Source organism: Muntiacus reevesi, chromosome 3 (assembly GCF_963930625.1).
Source record: "Muntiacus reevesi chromosome 3, mMunRee1.1, whole genome shotgun sequence".
NCBI classification, from domain to species: domain Eukaryota; kingdom Metazoa; phylum Chordata; class Mammalia; order Artiodactyla; family Cervidae; genus Muntiacus; species Muntiacus reevesi.
In genome coordinates, this window is record NC_089251.1 from 234,019,299 (window position 1) to 234,038,814 (window position 19,516).

Genomic DNA, 19,516 nt, shown 5'->3' on the forward strand with positions numbered 1-19,516 from the left:
TAGTAGCTCATTTAGAATTTTTACATAAGAAGTAATCTTTAATCTAAGTAATCAGGGCTTCCTTGATAACTCAGTTGGTAAAGAATCTGCCTGCAATGCAGGAGACCCAGATTCAATTCCTGGGTCAGGAAGATCTGCTGGAGAAGGGATAGGCTACCCACACAAGTATTCTTGGGCTTCCCTTGTGGCTCAGCTGGTAAAGAATCTGCCTGCAATGTGGAGACCTGGGTTCGATCCCTGGGTTGGGAAGATCCCCTGAAGAAGGGAAAGGCTACAAACTCCAGTATTCTGGCCTGGAGAATTCCATGGACTGTGTAGTCCATGGGGTCACAAAGAGTTGGACACAACTGAGCAACTTTTCACTTTCACTTTCCATCTTTAATTCAAATAAGTATGTAACATTGTACATTTTCACTTGTTGAAAGTTCTGTAGGGTCTTTGCAACAGGGTATCATTTCTAACTACAGGTACTCATACTAAGAACACCATGCATACTATTAGCTCCTTTAATGTTAAAACTGCAACTTTTTGGTGAGATGCAATAGTAGTAAATGGAGGTTTCTTTTACTCAAATACACAATAGCAACAGAAAATTGATCTGTATAAAGTAATTTAAATGGCTGCTATATACTAACTTTGAAGATATGTTCACAATTCAGACTCTAGAAAACAAAATGTTTAAGAAACAGTTTATGATTTTAAGATGCTAGATTTTTAAATTTAATGTTTTAGATGTATTCATTGTCATAAAATATGGAAATTCTTTATTTTCATAAATTCTGGCTTAACCAATGTTATATATTTTATCAAAGATATTTTAAATTTGGCTATAACTCTCTTTTTGGTATTACAAAAAAAGAAAAATAAAAGTCATATAATACATAGCAGACTTGTTCTTAAATGTTTGATTTTTGTAATTTCCAAATAATGACTTAACTAGCACACTGGGAAAGATACTTGACCCTTCTAACTCAGTTATTTACCTGCAAAATGTAATACTATGTCTTCTAAACTTGTCAAAGACTCAAACAGAGATCATCTAGTATCTTAAGGAGTGAATAAATAGTTTTGTTCTTCCTTCCTAAATGCTTTGTATAAAAATATATATTTTTTTAAAATATTTAATGGGAAAAACCATGAGTAATACTAAAATTATTAACATTAGAAGAAACTTCATTAGGTACTCAGCACTTACCAAACTTTTTGGTTTGTAAACTCCTATAAGATATGACTTCTAGGCTCATTACTTCCTCAAATTTTACATTTCAACAATAATGAACTAAAATGGTTTAATGTCCCTGAATACATGTTATTTTCAATCTATATGCTTATTTTCTCTTTTTGTATTCTCTTGTAACTCATACCTCAAAACCTAGCCTAGATGTCTACCCTCTCTTTAAAGATTTCCCTAGTCTCCTTTCCGAGACAGAGAGTGAATCATTCTATTCTTCTCCTAAAATTCAAGCCATCAAAAAGTGACAACAGAGTTCAATGGAAATAAGTGAAATATAAATAAATCAAAGACATTGAAACAATGGTGTAAACTCTGTTATATTATCTTGATGTAAATCAAGGTAAATTTTGGTTATGAGTGACAGCCCAAAACTGATTGGCTTATAAGATAGAAGTTTATCCCATTCAAGTCAAGGGTATAAACAAGTCAAGAGTGGGCAAGGTGACATTCTGAAGTTACCAGGGACTTTAAATCTTACTGCTTTGCCCATTCTGAATTTGTGGTTTTCCCTTATTGTTCACTTATCAGATCCATGTATCAGCAAGCATAGAGGAAAGGGGGGAAAGAGAGCATACCCCTCTTGTTTTAAGGCTACTTTCCACACAAACTGCACACAGTCCTACTTCTTATGTATCTCTAGTTAAAACTTAGTCACATGACCACATTTAGCTGTAAGTGAGACTGAAAGTGATATTTTCATTCCAGGTAGTAATAGGCTTGGAAAAAATTAGTAGATGAGGAAAACTGATGTTAGGGTACAACAGTCAATCATTGCCGTGTTTGGTTATATGTTATCTGAGGTAGATACATAACTGACATTTACTATTTAACACCAATATTTCTAGTAGTGTGTATACTGTAAAATTATATAGTAATTTCTTCTAAATTTCAATTTTTAAGTTAAATATTTCTATTGGGAGAGATTAATCTCTATGAAGTTTAAATAATATTCACAGTAAAATTACCAACAGGAAAAAGGAATTTCAATAAAACAGAAAAAGCTACTTCAATCATTATAAAAGTTGCTTTGTAACAGGTCATTAAATATGAGTCAAAATGTTAAATGAGAATATTTAAAATAAAATATAACCATTGTGTTAATAAAACTACATATAAACAAAACTACATGTAAATGAAACTGCATGAAAACTCTTAGAGAAGACAGAGGATTTGGGGAGATTTGGGAAGAAAAAAGTCCATCAGTTAGTTTACTGTACCTCCTACAAATGCTGTTTAGAGATTTTTAATCAAGTAGAGTGATCACAAAACAGAAGTAGAAATTAGAATAAAGGAAAACCAGGTTTTGATCAAGATCTCAGAGTATGTGACTTTGGGCGAGTAACTTTACAGATGATGATGACTATGATAAGAGGTCAAAAGAATTTACCACTTCAGTCTGGGTTTTGTGCTTCTGTAATAAGCATTTTTTCATTTAATATTCACAACACTCTTGAAGCATTAAACATTATTCCACTTTAAACAGAAAAAAAAAACCAAACTGGATCTTAGACTATGTAACTGACTCAAGAGAAAACAGCTATATTAAATATCAGAGCACAAATGTAAAGGTTTTTCCGACCCAGTTCCTCTTCTTGACAATTATGCAAGCCACCTACCTTCAAACTCTCGGATGTTGGTTTTGTCATTTGTTACATAAGGGGAATTTAGCACAACCTAAACTATTCTAAAGTTAATTCTGGCCTTTTAAGATGGTATTCTAATGAGGTCTGACTCCCTTCCCCCACTTCCCAAAAAATCACATTATATCAACAGATCTAATCAGCTTCTTTCCTGGATCTTATGTGAGTGAACAAAGTTATCATTTCTATATATAAGGTAAAAAGTAAAAATCTATATATTAAAATGAATAGATGAAAAGATCATAGTGTGGAGTAAGGTAAATTAGGATCTATCCCTATTCTTCATAGTTGATGTCTTACCCCTTCTCATATCAATTAAAAGAGCAAACCAAAAAGTCAATTAAGAGGGAAGAAAGGTAACTAATATTTATAAAAATCTTTTAAAATATATGCATAAGTCATTTTGTGAAAATACTGAGGCACAAAGAGGCTGACTTGCTAAAGGTCATAGACACAGTATACATACAGTGACCTCAGCACTTGCACTTGCTCTGGTTCTGAGTTATGCTCTTTCCTATCTAGCTTGCTTCCTATGGCTCAGTTTTGGACGTTCATGTATTAGTATTCTTGTTTCAATTTTAATGTAAGAAAACTAAAGATACTCTTTTTTCAGTGATCCAACAGATGTTGGCAATTTAATCTCTGGTTCTTCTGCCTTTTTTAAATCCAGCTTGAACATCTGAAGTTCACTGCAGCCCTTCAATTAAAAGACACTTGCTCCTTGGAAGAAAAGCTATGATCAACCTAGACAGCATATTAAAAAGCAGAGACATCACTTTACCAACAAAGATCCTAACAGTCAAAGCTATGGTTTTTTCAGTAGTCATGTATGGATGTGAGAGTTGGACTATAAAGAAAGCTGAGTGCCAAAGAATTGATGCTTTTGAACTGTGGTGTTGGAAAAGACTGTTGAGAGTCCCTTGGACTGCAAGGAGATCCAACCAGTCAATCCTAAAGGAAATCAGTCCTGAATATTCATTGAAAGGACTGATGCTGAAGCTGAAACTCTAATACTTTGGTCACTTGATGCGAAGAACTGACTCACTGGGAAAGATCCTGATGCTGGGAAAGAATGAAGGCGGGAGGAGAAGGGGACGACAGAGGATAAAATGGTTGCATGGCAGCACCCACTCAATGGAGACGAGTTTGGGTAAACTCCCGGAGCTGGTGATGGACAGGGAGGCCTCGCGTGCTGCAGTCCATGGGATTACAAAGAGTCAGACACGACTGAGCGACTGAACTGAACCGAGCTGAAAGATACTCTGGCTTCCCAGGTGGCTCAGTGGTAAAGAATCTGCCTGCCACTGCAGGAATAAAGGAGACGCAGGTTTGATCCCAGGGTTGGGAAGATTCCTTGCAGAAGGAAATGGCAAACCACTCCAGTGCTCTTGCCTGGGAAATCCCATGGATGGAGGAGCCTGGTAGTCTACATTCCTTGGGGGGTTCACAAAGTGTCACACATGACTGAGTACACAAGCACACAAATATACTAATTCAGTTCTTTGTGGGTATTTATGACTACTAACAACACATTATGCTGAATACAATTAGAAAATACATATTAAAATATGCATTTATTAAATACATATTAAAATATGCAAAATACAGGGGAATATATGTTATAAGTTACATAGGATTAATAAAAATTGAGTATTACCAAACAACTAAGGAAAGATAGTTATTTTCAATTAGGATGATTAGGGAAGGCCTCAAAAAATGATTACATGCGTACAGGACATTCAAGAACAGGTTTGATTTCATCAAGAGCATAAAAGCCTGAAAAAGAAAAAGAATATTCTAGGAAAAGGGAATGACATGAATGTAAGTATGGAGACAAAATGTATATCCAGGGTGGAGTATATAGTCCACATTGTGTGGAATGTAGGGGTCTTCTTCTTGAATAATAAGATATTTGTCTGGGAAATATGTTACAGCCAAACTGAGGAGGGGTCATGAATACCAAGTTAGAAAGTTTGGATTTGAGCATACAAGAAATGGAAAGCCATTAAACATCTTCAAGCAGAGAAACAAAAGAGTTAGAGCAATGCTTTAATAAAAATAAACTGAGGATCACATATGTATAAGCTTCAGTAGAATTGCTGATGGCCAGGAAGAAGAGATAGATCATTTAGAAGATAATGACATTTCAGTGGAATATACTGGGTTGGCCAAAGATGTTATGGAAAAATCTAAACAAACTTTTTGCTGACTCCAATAACATGGAGCTTAAAAACAGAAATTCTGAGTTCTGAAAATTTCTGAAGAAAAAATTATATATATAAGGTGTATATTATATAATATATAAATACTTAGTACAGCTTCAGCTCTGAAAAAATCTATAATATCCCCATTTCAACCACAATCTTACCTACCCTGACTAGTCCTTTAATCTCTCCATTTTCTTTGACTATATCAGCCTTCCCCTGGCCTCATTTTATTTCAGTCCCATGGTCAACACTTGAACTACTCTCTCAATACTTTCAGCCTGAATCAGTGTTGACATCTATCCACTCTTCTTGACTTAAGGGGCTAGAGAAAGCTTCACAACCTTGACATTACGAGAAAGGGTTTCTGTTATCAGGTACTTATGAAACTCTCATATGAATACTTAGTTTTAACTTATTTATCATCTGATAGTGTTAAATCTGAACACCACTTCTCTTCCTGAAATTCTGGAATTTAAACAGTTGCAATTAAATGTTCTCTTAATATTACTCTAAAATGTACTGAGGGTCAGCATTTTTTAAATTAAAAAAATACCTTTTTCATACAATGTTAATTTTAACTTCCTTGCTTGTAAAACACTAGATGCAAAACAGAAGGATGCTACAGAAATATGTTAATATCTTGCTGTAAACCATTAGTGAGGGCCATAAAGTTCTGATTAAGAAAAAACAAATAAGCAAAGAGCTACAAATCAGAGATATTTAAAATGCTCCCTTAGGAAAATGAATGAACATGCCATAAAAATCTGTAGACTCAACGATGATGATAAAGCCTTTAAAAATACAATAAAAGCCCTCTCTGGACCCTGAAAAATGTTAAATTTAACAAATTAACCAGTTTTCAAAAAAAATGTTAAAACATAAAGATTATATATATACAGATTAACATTTCTGATAAATACTGCTTCTAATGAACAATTAAAATAGGATTAAAGAAGCAGATTCACTGAATAAATAATATACTCAATTTTTTCCTCTGTTATTTAAAAGGCGTTTTCAAAAATGCTGTAAAATTTCATTACTGCAATTCAGATTTTACTAGTTAGAATTTTCTAATAATATAGATCAAAACCTTGGATAAGGTTCTTCTTTATGTAGCATATTTCCTTATACACAGTAGAAATTAACATTTTAAAATTAAAGGCGAAAAGTATCTGTTTCTTAAAAAAACTATCCTTTTGAACAACTCTCCATATTTGGAAGACTCAATACATCAATGAAAATGTTAATAAAGAAGTCTAAGAATCCTTTCAAGAAGGCTGTTTTCACAGTCCTTCATAATATGTGATTACAGTCTCAAGTAATTGTATTTTTATAATCTTTTTCCTAAAGTGAATTCACCTTAAATATTTTGTACCATATTTTATAAAAACAAAACTAAAAACAATGATGTTCAGGTTATGATTCACACTGAAATATATATATATATATATAATTGGGTATATAATTTCAGTTATAAATAAAGGATAATTTTCATTTAAAGTGTTTAAAATCATTTAAAGAACTATTTAAATAAACTATAGAGTGTGAGATGTGAATCATTAAATGTAAATATCCAATTGGCTGTTGAAAGAAAGAGTAACAATTAAAAATTATAAATATTTTCTAACTTAATTCTCATTCTCAGAGAAAACAAAACATCTTTAAAAGCTTAATTATCATTTTAGTCTTACTGTGATCAATGTGGTCAATCTTGTGACATCACTGTTGAGAAATCTGTAATAGGAAAACAGAAATACATTCAGCTGAATCATACTTGAGTAAGTAATTTCAAAAACTAAAAACTTTGTTTAGAATATTTGTCTGTCATGATGCCATAAAGTATTCTAAAATTATCAGGAAAAGTACAATTGGCATGACACAAATAAGCATAAAACACATAGAGTTTATTTATAGGTCATTATTTCTTATAGCATGGCAAATTATGTTTCATTTATAATCAACAACACCCCAGAGTAAACATATTAGTAAATAAACAATAGGTCACTCAGGTTAGTTTTATTTTTTTTCAAATATTTACCAAGAAGAGAATCACGATGTCTTAAACATACTATAAAACAAATGACAGACAGGTATCCTTTTTTTTCTGTGATTAGATCAGCTGCTCAGTCTAAGCCCAAAACATGGTCTACTACCTATTATCAATCAACAGGAGAAACTCTGCATTGCAGGCAGATTATTTACCAGATGAGTTACCAGGGAAGCTTAAGAATACTGGAGCTGATAGCCTATCCCTTCTCCAGGGGTCTTCCTGATCCAGGAATTGAACTGGCGTCTCCAGTACTGCAAGCAGATTTTTTACCAGCTGAGCTACCAGGGAAGTAATTTAAGGTGAGCTTTTAAGTGTTTGGTGTTTAAAAGTTATACTACATTAATGGTGTTTTAAGATTCATAATTAGCTTTCATTATTATTTCATTTCCTCATAACACGTCCTTCAAAGTGGGAAAGAGGTACTTCTTAATATACACACAGGAAAACAGACGTTGGAGAGGATACATGACTTGTTCGAGCACATAGAACTGAGTTTTCCTTGGTTCCTTTTTCTATCTCACACCTCCCATCCAATCTATCCTGCCAACCATTCTTCCTCATTCTGTCCTTATTACTGCTTTTTACCTCACTAGTTCAAGATATTGCTCTCCTATATCACTATTCTAATCTACTGTCCTTAACTCAGCGACAAATGTTATCAGCTCACATCACTCCCTTACTCAAAACAATCCAATGGCTTTTCTATCAATTAGAATATAATCTCTAATACCTACCATGGTCTCTCTGTCACCTAGTTTCCTGACTACAACTTCTGCCACTCTCTCCTTACTACGTTCCAGTCACAATGACCTTTTTGATATTCCCCAAATATACCAAACCTGTCCCTCTTCAGGGCCTTGACATTTGCTGTTCTCTCAGCCTGGAGCAATTGTTCCCCGTATCTTTACAAGACTGGCTTTCTTACTTCATTCAGTCTGATAACAAATGTCAGTTTCTCAGAGAAGCCTTCTCTTACCACCAGAGACTGTTTTTCAGCTGCAAGCTCTGTAAGAGAAGATCACTGGAGCACTAGTATAATAGCTGGAACCCAACAACTACTCAAGAAAGAGCTGCTGAATGAATGAGTGAACAATTACTTATTGATTTCTTATTGCATCTAGCACTATGCCCAGAGGGACATATAAATAAAAATGCTTACAATTTCTATTTAAGAAAAATATGCCATAACAACTTTGCATGCATTTTTAAAAAATCACTGCAGGCAGAGTTTGGGAAGTTCAAAAAGAAAAAAATGGGAAAAGCAGGGAGTGGTGTGAAAGTGGGTGCAATGAGTTACAGGTGTGATATAATGAAGGTCTGGACAGTGAAGATGAGTACAGAGAGAATGGGAAACCCAAGCAACATCTTACATGGAGAAAAAGGAGTTCACGCTAAACTAAGTACAACAACAAGGATATCAGAGAATGATAGATTATCGGGGATACAATGAAATAAACCTGCAGTGGTAGAGTAGAGTGATTTTCATGTTGGACAATAAATAAGCCCAATGTTACCAAAGGCTACTCAAATGGAGACACTTCTCAACAACAGGTAGAAATCGTGATTTAGAATAGTCCAAGATTTAAAAAATGAGTCATATAAAAAAGTACAATTCAAGCCAAGAGAGTGGATGAGTTCACCAAGGAAACGAATATAAAGTAAAGACAGACCATTAAGCAGAATTTAGGGAATACCTATAATAAGGCTTGGGCTTCCCTGGTAGCTCAGCTGGTAAAGAATCCACCTACAGTGCAGGAGACGCTGGCTTGATTCTTGGATCGGGAAGATCACCTGGAGAAGGATAGTCTACCCACTCCAGTATTCTTGGGCTTCCCTGGTGGTTGAGATGGTAAAGAATCTGCCTGCGATGAGAGAGACCTGGGTTCAGTCCCTGGGTTGGGAAGATTCCCTGGAGGAGGGCATGGCAATCCACTCCAGTATTCTTGCCTGAGAATCTCCATGGACAGAGGAGCTTGGTAGGCTGCAGTCCACGGGGCTGCAAAGAGTTGGACATGACTGAGCGACTAAGCATGCATAAGTAAGGTTCATGGGAAGCAAGAGAGGTGAAAATGTCTTCTGTTTTGTTATTTTTTAAGTCCAAGAAATAGAGAAAGGAAAAACAGACTGAAGGCAAAAGAGGAAAGATTATCAAGGTGCAGAACATGTTAGTTTTAAATTATGCGTGGATGGATAAGAGAATATAAGACAGGAAATTAATTCTCTCTGAACTACCCCTGCTCCCACCATATCAAATCAGATCAGAAGCATATAGATGGAACACTTTACTCTTTGAATCCAAAGACCTGCCTGCAGGGAACTCCTTTATGTACTCAACTTCAATCAATACCAAAAAAAACAAGCTTGTGATGTGAAGAGTCAATACAAAAAGTCTTATGAAAGAACCAATTATACTTTTTTACAAAACTCTTAAAAAAGATATTAAATATTTTTAAATAGCTACATTCAAATAATGTAAGTAACTGAATAAAAAGATAAATGTTTATTTTTTTGGGAAAAAAACAAGATAATTAAGACTAAATCTACGGTGTAAAATGCTACTTGATCTAAAGTCCTAATACTCAAAGTATAAAAACCTAGCAGAGACATTCTTTCATCATGGTAGCAATTTTTACACATAACTTACCAGGTATTTACAAATACATGAGGAAAAAACATTTGAAATTAAAACGATTCTAGAGGGTAAAGCCAGACAAAGCTTCTAATAAAAACCCTGGGTGGCTGTTATAATCAAGGAAAAGGTAATTTTTAAAAAAATCATCTTAACACTAGGAAATATATTCAAATTAGACATATTATTAAAAACTAGCAATACACTTTATGAAAACATAATTCAACTAATGTATTGGTTATGTACTTTTCCCCTATAAACCACCATTTTAGTAAATACGCACAGAGAAAATCTCAACTATATTTACCCTCAGAAAACACCTAATAATGTTAAAGTGTGGGAAAAGAATCTTAAGCTACAATCATATGTTTCCATTAATTAGGATGAAACTATTTTTCTTCTTTCTCTGCCCCCAAATGGAAAAAGTCTTTCCTTATATAATGAATTTTAGTTTTACCTTCACTTGATAACCCTACATTTAAGTTTCAATATACACAAAGTTAGGATATTTATCCATACCTAACTTACTGAAAAGATTCAAAGGAATAAATGAATTAAAAAATCTGACATTTTTTCATCCTCAGATTGAGGATGTAATGTCTCAGATTGAGACATTACTCAATCTGAACACGGATATATATGCTGCATGCGTGCACACTGTCACTTCTGTCATATCCAACTCTAGGAAACCCATGGACTGTAAGTCCACCAGGGTTCTCTGTCTAAGGGATTCTCCAAGGCAAGAATACTGGAGTGGGTTGCCATGCCCTCCTCCAGGGGATCTTCCTGACCCAGGAATCAAACTTATGTCTCTTATGTCTCTTGCATTGACAGGTGGGTTCTTTACCACTGTGTGTGTTAGTTGCTCAATTGTGTCCAACTCTGCGACTCCTTGGACTATAGCCCACCAAGCTCCTCTGTCCATGGAGTTCTCCAGGCAAGAATACTGGAGTGAGTCGCCATTTCTTTTTCCAGGAGATCTCCCCAACCCAGCGATCGAACCCAGGTCTCCTGCAATGCAGGCAGAGTCTTTACCATCTGAGCCACCAAAAGTCCATCTTTACCACTAGTGCCTTCACTTAAAGTATTAGTCACTAAAATATTTAATCATTCATTTATAAATCAATTTAATAGTTTCCCTGTATTCTATGTTCTTTTCAAGGTGTGGCTATATAATAAAAATTACCTCTAAAATATATGAACGAAAAGTAATCTCATAAACCATATGCTACTTGTAGGTTCTTTCAGTGTTGCAAACTTGGATTGTAGCATGGAAAGTCTGTGTCTATCATTCATTTTTTAGAGAATCACACTACGCAGAATTTGGCATATGTTTTTAAGATTAATAACAAACTTTATAAAAATCTAAACATGTTTCTATCATCATCTAGCTCTTTCAAACCCTATGCATTATTGTTCTTTTTTATTACTTGGGGAAATTGTTTGGTAGGGGAAAAAATCACATACTTTGATAAGCAATACTTTGGAGGGAAATGATATTGTAAGTAACAGGGATCTATATCTGAGAAAACTGGTAAAAATGTGATCTACCACTAGTGGAATACAGTATCAATATCCATGGGATGTGGTCTCCACATCCCACAGATAAGGGAGACCTGATCGTACTATGCCACTTTATATAATGGACTTGAGCTTCCATGGATTATGATATCCGTAAAAAGTCCTAGAATCTATTCCCCACTGATATCATGGGACAACTCTATTCTTAGCTTCTATATGAAGCTGTCCAATGAAACAATGCAAAATGAAAAAGTTTAGTATCTGCATTGTCCAATACCTATCCCATAGCCAAATGTGCCTGAGTACTCGTGATATGGTTAGTGTGACTAATAAACTGACTTTTAAATATTAATTTAAATGTAAATATTGACATGTAGCTACTATCATATTAAACAGCACAACTAGGTATTTCTGAAACTATACTAAGATCAAAGTGTAAATGATCCTTCTAAAATATTTGAAAATTTCTTTTCTTTTCTTTTTTTTTTTTTAGACATAACCCTCAACCATGTTGGACAGGATATGTTCCATTCAGGGACATTGCTCCAAATTTGGAGGCAAATTATCTTCAAATAACTTTCAAGTTTATGTTGAGTGGAGAAGAAGGTCTATTTTATTGCAGAATTCTTGATGGATTATATTGCCTGTAAGAGGAAATATACTTGGGTTTTGGAGAGCTGAGTTTTAAATTTCTTTAAATTTAAATCTAAATCAGCTGGGTAGAAGTGGTTTACTTCATTTATTCATGCACTGTTGCATGACTAAAACCTCAACCAAATTTAGAAAAAAAGAAATTCATTTTATTAACAATTTTAATAGTCTTGATCCTGGGAACTTCTTTTGACAACAATCATTTTCCCTCTCTTATTATGTTTTAAGAAAAAAATATGAGCAAGCTTTAACAGGAGGACAAAAGTTATAACTAAGCATGTAATATGGAATGCATGAAAGAAGTTCACTGTCTAATATAGAGTGGACATATAAATAGAAGATTTTACATAACATGAATAGAAGTTTTGTTAAGTAGTTTTGTCAAATTATGAAAACACCAATCAATTTAATACTTTAAAAGCAACAAAGCTCTGAAGTGATAGAAATCATTTCCTGAACTATACAGTGACTATGGTGGTGTCTGGCTAGTTGTTTTCCTGATTTAGTGGGGGGAAGATACCAAAGGTAGAGAAAGGAAAGCAAGCAGCTTGAACAGAGAGGATCAATTCCAAGCAGCATTTTGGAGCATAATATTCACTGAATAGGCCTTCCTATTGGTTAGTTCAGTGGGAAAGAATCTGCCTGGAATGTAGGTTCAGTCCCTGGGGTGGGAAGACCCCCTGCAGAAGGAAATGGCAACTCATTCCACTATTCTTGCCTGGAAAATCCCATGGACAGAGGAGCTTGCTGAGCTTCAGTCCATCACCATAGGGTCAAAAAAGAGTCAGACATGACTTAGTGACTAAGCAATAACAACAACAAATTCAGTGAATGCTTTCTGTCCTCAGTTTCACCTGTAGGTGTAAACAGGGTATTCAGTAAAATATTAGATGTCTGTCTTCCCTTAACGTTCAGAAGCTGTGAAGGCCGGGGTTCCAGTGATTTCTGCCACTGCACATTAATCCATGTACATTAATCCAGTCCCTCCTAGACACCAAGAGATGACTAATTCAATACCTGCTGTCAGAAATAACCAGAAGCCCACTATCTACTCTAAAGATACCAGGAAGTTCAAAAGTGATAACACTATAGCCTCCCAAGAGCGAAGTCTTGAAATACAGCCAATGAGAGTTCTCATTTTAATAATTTTGAATTTTTATTTATTTGGCTGTGCCAGGTCTTAGTTGAGGTTTGCGAACACCTAGCTGTGGCATGTGGGATCCAGCTTCCCTATCAGGGATCAAAACCAGGCCCCCTGAATTGGGAGCATGGAGCCATAGCCACTGGACCACCAGGGAAGTCCCAGTTTCTCATTTTCCACCAAACTTTGTCATATCACAACCTAAAACAAAGTGAGCTTCCCCTTTGCTTTAATTATTAAAGAAAATCAAAAGCAAAAACAAAAAGTGCTGTACATTTCTTTAAGGTTTTAAAGAGATGATTTACCATGGTTCTAACTTTTTGTCACTCTTCCCATATACTTTCTTCAGCTAAACAAATACTACTTTAGGTAAAACCAAACATGAACAGTTGGCATTTTAAAAAGCACTTCTTGGAGAAAACTCTAGTTTGAAAAGATACACGCATCCCCATGTTCATATCAGCATTATTTACAATGGTCAAGACATATTAGCAACTTAATGGACAGATGAATGGGATAAAAATGAGGTACACACACACACACACACACACAATGAAAATATTACTCAGCCATAAAAAGAATGAAATAATGCCATTTGCAGCAACATGGATGGACACAGAGATTATCACAGTAAGTGAAATGAGACAGACAGAGAAAGACAAATAATATATCACATCACTTCTATGTTGAATCTGAAAAAAAAATGAGGCAAATGAATTTATGGAACAGAAATAGACTCAAAACAAACTTATGGTTGTGCTGTGTGAGATGTGCTAAGTCACTTCAGTTGTGTCCAACCCTTTGCAACCCTGTGGACAGTAGCCCTCCAGGTTCCTCTATCCATGGGATTCTCCAGGAAAGAATACTGGAGTGGGTTGTCATTTCCTACTTCAGAGGATTGGGAAAGAGGGGACATGGATATTTTAGGAGTATGGGATTAACAGATACACAATACTAAAGATAAAACAAATAACAAGGTCCTGCCATATAGCACAGGGCACTATATTCAATATCTTTTGTAATAATCTATAAAGGAAGACAATCTGAAAAAGAATATATATGGATACTTTGCTGTATACCAGAAACTATCACAATATTATACATCAATGATACTTCAATAAAAATAAATATAAATCAAATTAAAAAGCACTTCTTGTATTATCAATGATTTTACATTTCTTATGAAATAAAATTACATTTATGGAGCTTCTTTGGGTGCCCAGTAATTAAGATTCCATGCTTCCAATACACGGGGCCCAGGTTCAATCCCTTGTCAAGGAACTAAGATCTCATGTGCTGCATGATGTGACCAAAAAAAAAAATTAACTTCCATTAATTACTAAAATACAAGAAATAATTTTACTATCCTTACTACAAAAGCTGTCACTCCCTCAAAATATATCATATCCTTCACGTGCAACACTTGTCCTTAATGTTCTGTGTGACTGAAACTTTGCTGCTGCTGCTAAGTCGCTTCAGTCATGTCCGACTCTGAGCGACCCTATGGGCTGTAGCCTACCACACTCCTCCATCCATGGGATTTTCCAGGCAAGAGTACTGGAATGGGTTGCCATTTCCTTCTCCAGAGGATCTTCCCAACCCACGGATCAAACCCAGGTCTCCCGCATTGTAGGCAGATGCTTTATCGTCTAAACCACCAGGGAAATCCTGGTTGAAGATTGGATCACACCAAAAACAACTGTTAATACCCAAACTGTTTCAGCACTCTAAATTTAAACAGATCACATTCCTCTGCAACATCAATTTACATAAGACTTTGAAATTGAGTTTTTAAACTTTGCATTTATCATGAAATATCCTTTACCATTTCCTAGATCTGTATTGGAAAAGACTCTTGAGAGTCCCTTGGACTGCAAGAAGATCCAACCAGTCCATCCTAAAGGAGATCAGTCCTGGGTGTTCATTGGAAGGACTGATGCTGAAGCTGAAACTCCAGTGCTTTGGCCACCTCATGCGAAGAGTGACTCATTTGAAAACACCCTGATGCTGGGAGGGATTGAGGGCAGGAGAAGGGGACGACAGAGGATGAGATGGCTGGATGGCATCACCGACTCGATGGGCAAGAGTCTGAGTAAACTCCAGGAGTTGGTGATGGACAGGGAGGCCTGGCATGCTGCAATTCATGGGGTCACAAAGAGTTGGACACGACTAAGCGACTGAACTGAACTGAACATAAGCCTTATTACAATAAAGTTTAGCTAGAGCTCAAATATTGGAGAAGGAAATGGCAACCCACTCCAGTGTTCTTGCCTGGAGAATCCCAGGGACAGGGGAGCCTGGTGGGCTGCCGTCTATGGGGTCACACAGAGTCGGACACAACTGAAGCGACCTGAAGCGACTTAGCCACAGCAGCAGCAACAGCAGCAGCAGCGCTCAAATAGCAACTCCATAATCTTGCTGATAATAAAATCCATGAAACAAAGCACAACTGGCTATTAGATTTGGAGATTTTTTCTTAAGCATATATAAAGCTGGATACTTTTCTAAAGTTTACCACCCTATTGTTTCAACACTAATTAGTACTTCTCAAAATCTTTACTCCCTAGTTCATGGGTTTCTGCTTTAGGGCCATAAATGGGCACCCAGTAGAGGAAGAGAGTGGTAGCACTGTCAACAGGTGTTGAAATATTTTTGAGGCTAATATATACACAATATCCAAAAATGAACTAATCACTTGGGTGAAGTAATATAATGAAGGGCTTCATTTAAGAAAAATTATATGCTGTTTTGGCAATATTTTTATTTCTCCAAGTTCTTTTTTTTAAGGAATTCAACTCAAATTTTAGCAACAGAGAGGTAAAGTTTTTGAAGGATCACTATTAACTAAAGTAAAATACATTAATTAAAATAATGGGGAAATTTGAGTTTTTATCAAAATTAGAATCCATCTTAGTCCTGTCAACAAATGCCAAATCAAAATTTTCCACTGATAAACTGCCTTGAAAAAGACCACCTCACTTGAGCAAGCCAGCAGTCAAGAAAAACATAAACATAGCTCTATAAAGGTTTCATGTACCATAGCCACTCCATACCATATTCCACTCCAAACCTTTAAATATCCAGTTCAAATTAAGGCTATGAATACTTGGTGCAGCAATTAAGCAATTTAACAACAATCAAAAAAAAAAAAAAAAACTTTATTAGGTACGACCACCAAAGTTGCCATCACTAATAACTAAATTTCCGATAACATACATTTTACTCTTCTCTATTAAGAGAACTTTGCTATGAATACTTAGGGATATTAAGTAATCATTACTACTATTTCATTTTTTCTGAGAACTCTTAAAATGATTTCAGAATAAGAAAGAAATCTGGTCTGTTGGTGTCAACAAAATGCTACTTTACTCTGGTCTACTTTTAGAATTTTGGCAGACATCCATAAGATAACTTAGGCAATCTCTTAGTATTTCAATTTGCCATACCATAATTATCAACTTCATAGGGATGCTGTGAACTTTTACTTAATTGTGCTTATAAAATTTTTTGAGGTACACAGATGAAAGAGAGGTATAAGGCTCAGATGCAACTATTGCTATGTGCTTGATGGGGGGAGAAAACCACTTAAAAGCATTTAATAGTAACAACATGGATGAGATGGAGAACACTAGAGTAGGAATAAGTTTGGTGATGGTGGTAGTAATAGAAAGTGCAGTGAGGATGTAGAAGCAGCACATATGAACAACACTTTGAAGGAGTTTTGCTATTAAAAATTGTAGGGAAATAGCACTGTAGCTTGAGGGGGATGTGGGATCTTAAAAGGCTTTGTATTAAAATGGAGGAATACTACAATAAGTTGATATGCTGATGAGAAGGATTTAGGGAAGTAAAAAATGCTGATTGGGAAAATTACAAAAGCAAAATCAATGATTACTAAGCACCTAGTAAATGTATAAGTCTGTCCGTGCTGCTGGAAATGCAAAGACAATAAATATAAGATATAAACTAATTTAATAATTCTATGGAGACTATATTAAAAATCACAAGGGAAGACACCACATATAATTAAATTAAAAATTCTTTAGAAGCAATATTACTTGTAATAGAGGCTGTCAGCTTAAAAATATGAAAGCAGTGTTGATGCATTTTATGATGTGACAGCAATGTCCTTCTAAACTAAACATGTGCAGCTGCACTGGATAGAAATAATGCCATACACAGCTCCTATTTGATTATGCACACTGAGGCTTAAATAGGATCAACATTAGACAAAAAGTAAAGCCAGCAATTTCAAAAAACATCTCCACTATAGTTTTCTTTTTCCCTCCTCTGTATTGACCATCTCCATTTTTGGATTTCCAGCGCAACTCTATTTTACTACTTATCACTCTATTCAAAACTGAAAGCACTTTATATTATCAATCAATTATACAAAAGTTTATCACTTCCAAAGTTCCATTCTTTCTGCCTATTGTTGTTTTTGTTCAGTCACCAAGCTACGTCCAATTCTTCATGACCCCATGGACAGCAGCATGCCCAGTCTTCCTGTCCCCCACCATCTCCTGGAGTTTGTCCATTTTCCCTTGCCTCCTTGAAAAAGTTAATTTGAAAGTTATAAAGACAATTACTAATTATATATTAGTGTAAATTAATTTAGATAAGTTGCTCAAACACATTTGCATTTCAGGCTTTCTTCGCTCTAATCACAGCATCCTTTATCTCTGGATATTTTCATACTGTGACCTAGTCTAAAATATGAAGTAATATACTAATTAGGTATATAATATCCATAATAAAAATAAGAACTTGAGAATGAGAAAAGTAAGACTGGGCCAAGAGGTTAGTTTCAAACCTGCGAGCCCTAAGGCCCTGTACTCTTTGTTACTGAAAGACCAAACATGTCTTTCACTTTCCTGGTAACCAATGCAAAGACAAAATGACTGTCATAACCAACTTTTGTTTGTATGTATGTATTACTCACAGTATTCATAAAGTGAAACGAAATTATCTTAAAAGAAAGCACAGCTCTTTTTTTTACTGTGACCTGAGGAAAGTCATTCTATTGAGCAGTCAAAAATATTCCAGCAATAAGCAAAATAACGAGTTTTCAAGGACTATTTCTTTTTTAATTATTTATTCATTTATTTACTTTTGGTTGTGCTGGGTCTTCGTTGCTGAGTGCTAGCTTTCTCTAGTTGCAGTGAAGAGCAGGGTCTACTCTTCATCGTGGTGTGCGGGCTTCTCATTGTGGTGCCTTCTCTTGTTGCAGAGCACAGGCTCTAGGCGGTTGGGCTCAGAATTTCTGGCGTGTGAACTCCAGGGTGCATGGGCTCCCAGAGTTGTGGTACAGGGGTTTAGTAGCTATGTGTCACTGACTTGACTGTGGGCCCACACTAGTTGTGGCACATAGGTTTTAGCTGCTCTGCAGCATGTAGAATCATTCCAGACCAAGGATCGAACCCAGGTCCCCTGCACTGGCAGGTGGATCCCTATCTACTGTACCACCAGAGAAGTCCCTGAAGGGCAGTTTCTTTATACTTCCCTCAGAGACTGGCCTTTGGCATCATACTAGAAGAGCATTTAAGCACCTAAAACAATACAGTTCAACTATGTCACACATAAGTTTAATAAGAGATGAACTATACAGAGTGGTATTCTTCATGTTTTTCTTTTATCAAATATTAAAATTTTAGAAACCACAATGAATTTTTTAGACTGAGATAAAATTTATGTAACAACAAAATTTGCCATTTTAAAGTATAAAATTCAGGTTTCAGTATATTCACAATATTGTGCACCTATCACCACTATTTAATTCTAGAATATTTTCATCATTCCAGAAAAGATACCATACCAATTAAGTAGTCATCACCCATTTTCTTCTCCACTCTCCCTCCCAGCCTCTGGTAACCACTGATCTATTTTCTGTCTCTATAAATTTGCCCATTCTGGACATCTCATACCAGTGGAATCATATAACATGTGACGTTTCCCGTCTGGCTTCTTTCATTTAGCATAATGTTTTCACAGCTCATCCATATTGTGACTTCTGTCAGTACTTTATTTCTTGTGTGGCTGAATAATATCCCATTATATGCACTCTTTATTTATCCATTCATCAGTTAATAAACATTTTGGTTGTTTCCACCTTGGGGCTATTATAAATAACACTATGAATATTCACATACAAGTTTTTATGTGGATATAAATTTTCAGTTCTCTTAGATACGTACCTAGAAATATAAGTTGGTCATACGGTAGCTCTCTGTTTAACTTATTAATTGAAAAACTATTTTCCAAAGTAGCTGCACCATTTTAATTCCCACAAACAGTATATGAGACTTCCGTATACTCCAACCTCACCAAAACTTATCCTTCATTGTTTTTGTCTTTTTATAGTTCTCTTAGTAGATCTGAAGTATTATCTTATTGTGTTTTGATTTGCATTTCCTGTTGTACACTTTTCCAAGTGCCTACTGCCA

General features: G+C 35.4%; 1 protein-coding gene across 1 annotated transcript in view; it reads right to left on the minus strand.

Moving 5' to 3' along the window:
• The window catches only part of BAZ2B (bromodomain adjacent to zinc finger domain 2B), a 318,837-nt gene that overhangs the window by 238,636 nt on the left and 60,685 nt on the right, over positions 1–19,516 (minus strand). Inside the window, 1 exon segment of the mRNA XM_065931616.1 lies at positions 6,773–6,815. The gene's annotated coding sequence lies outside the window, so the exon portion shown is untranslated.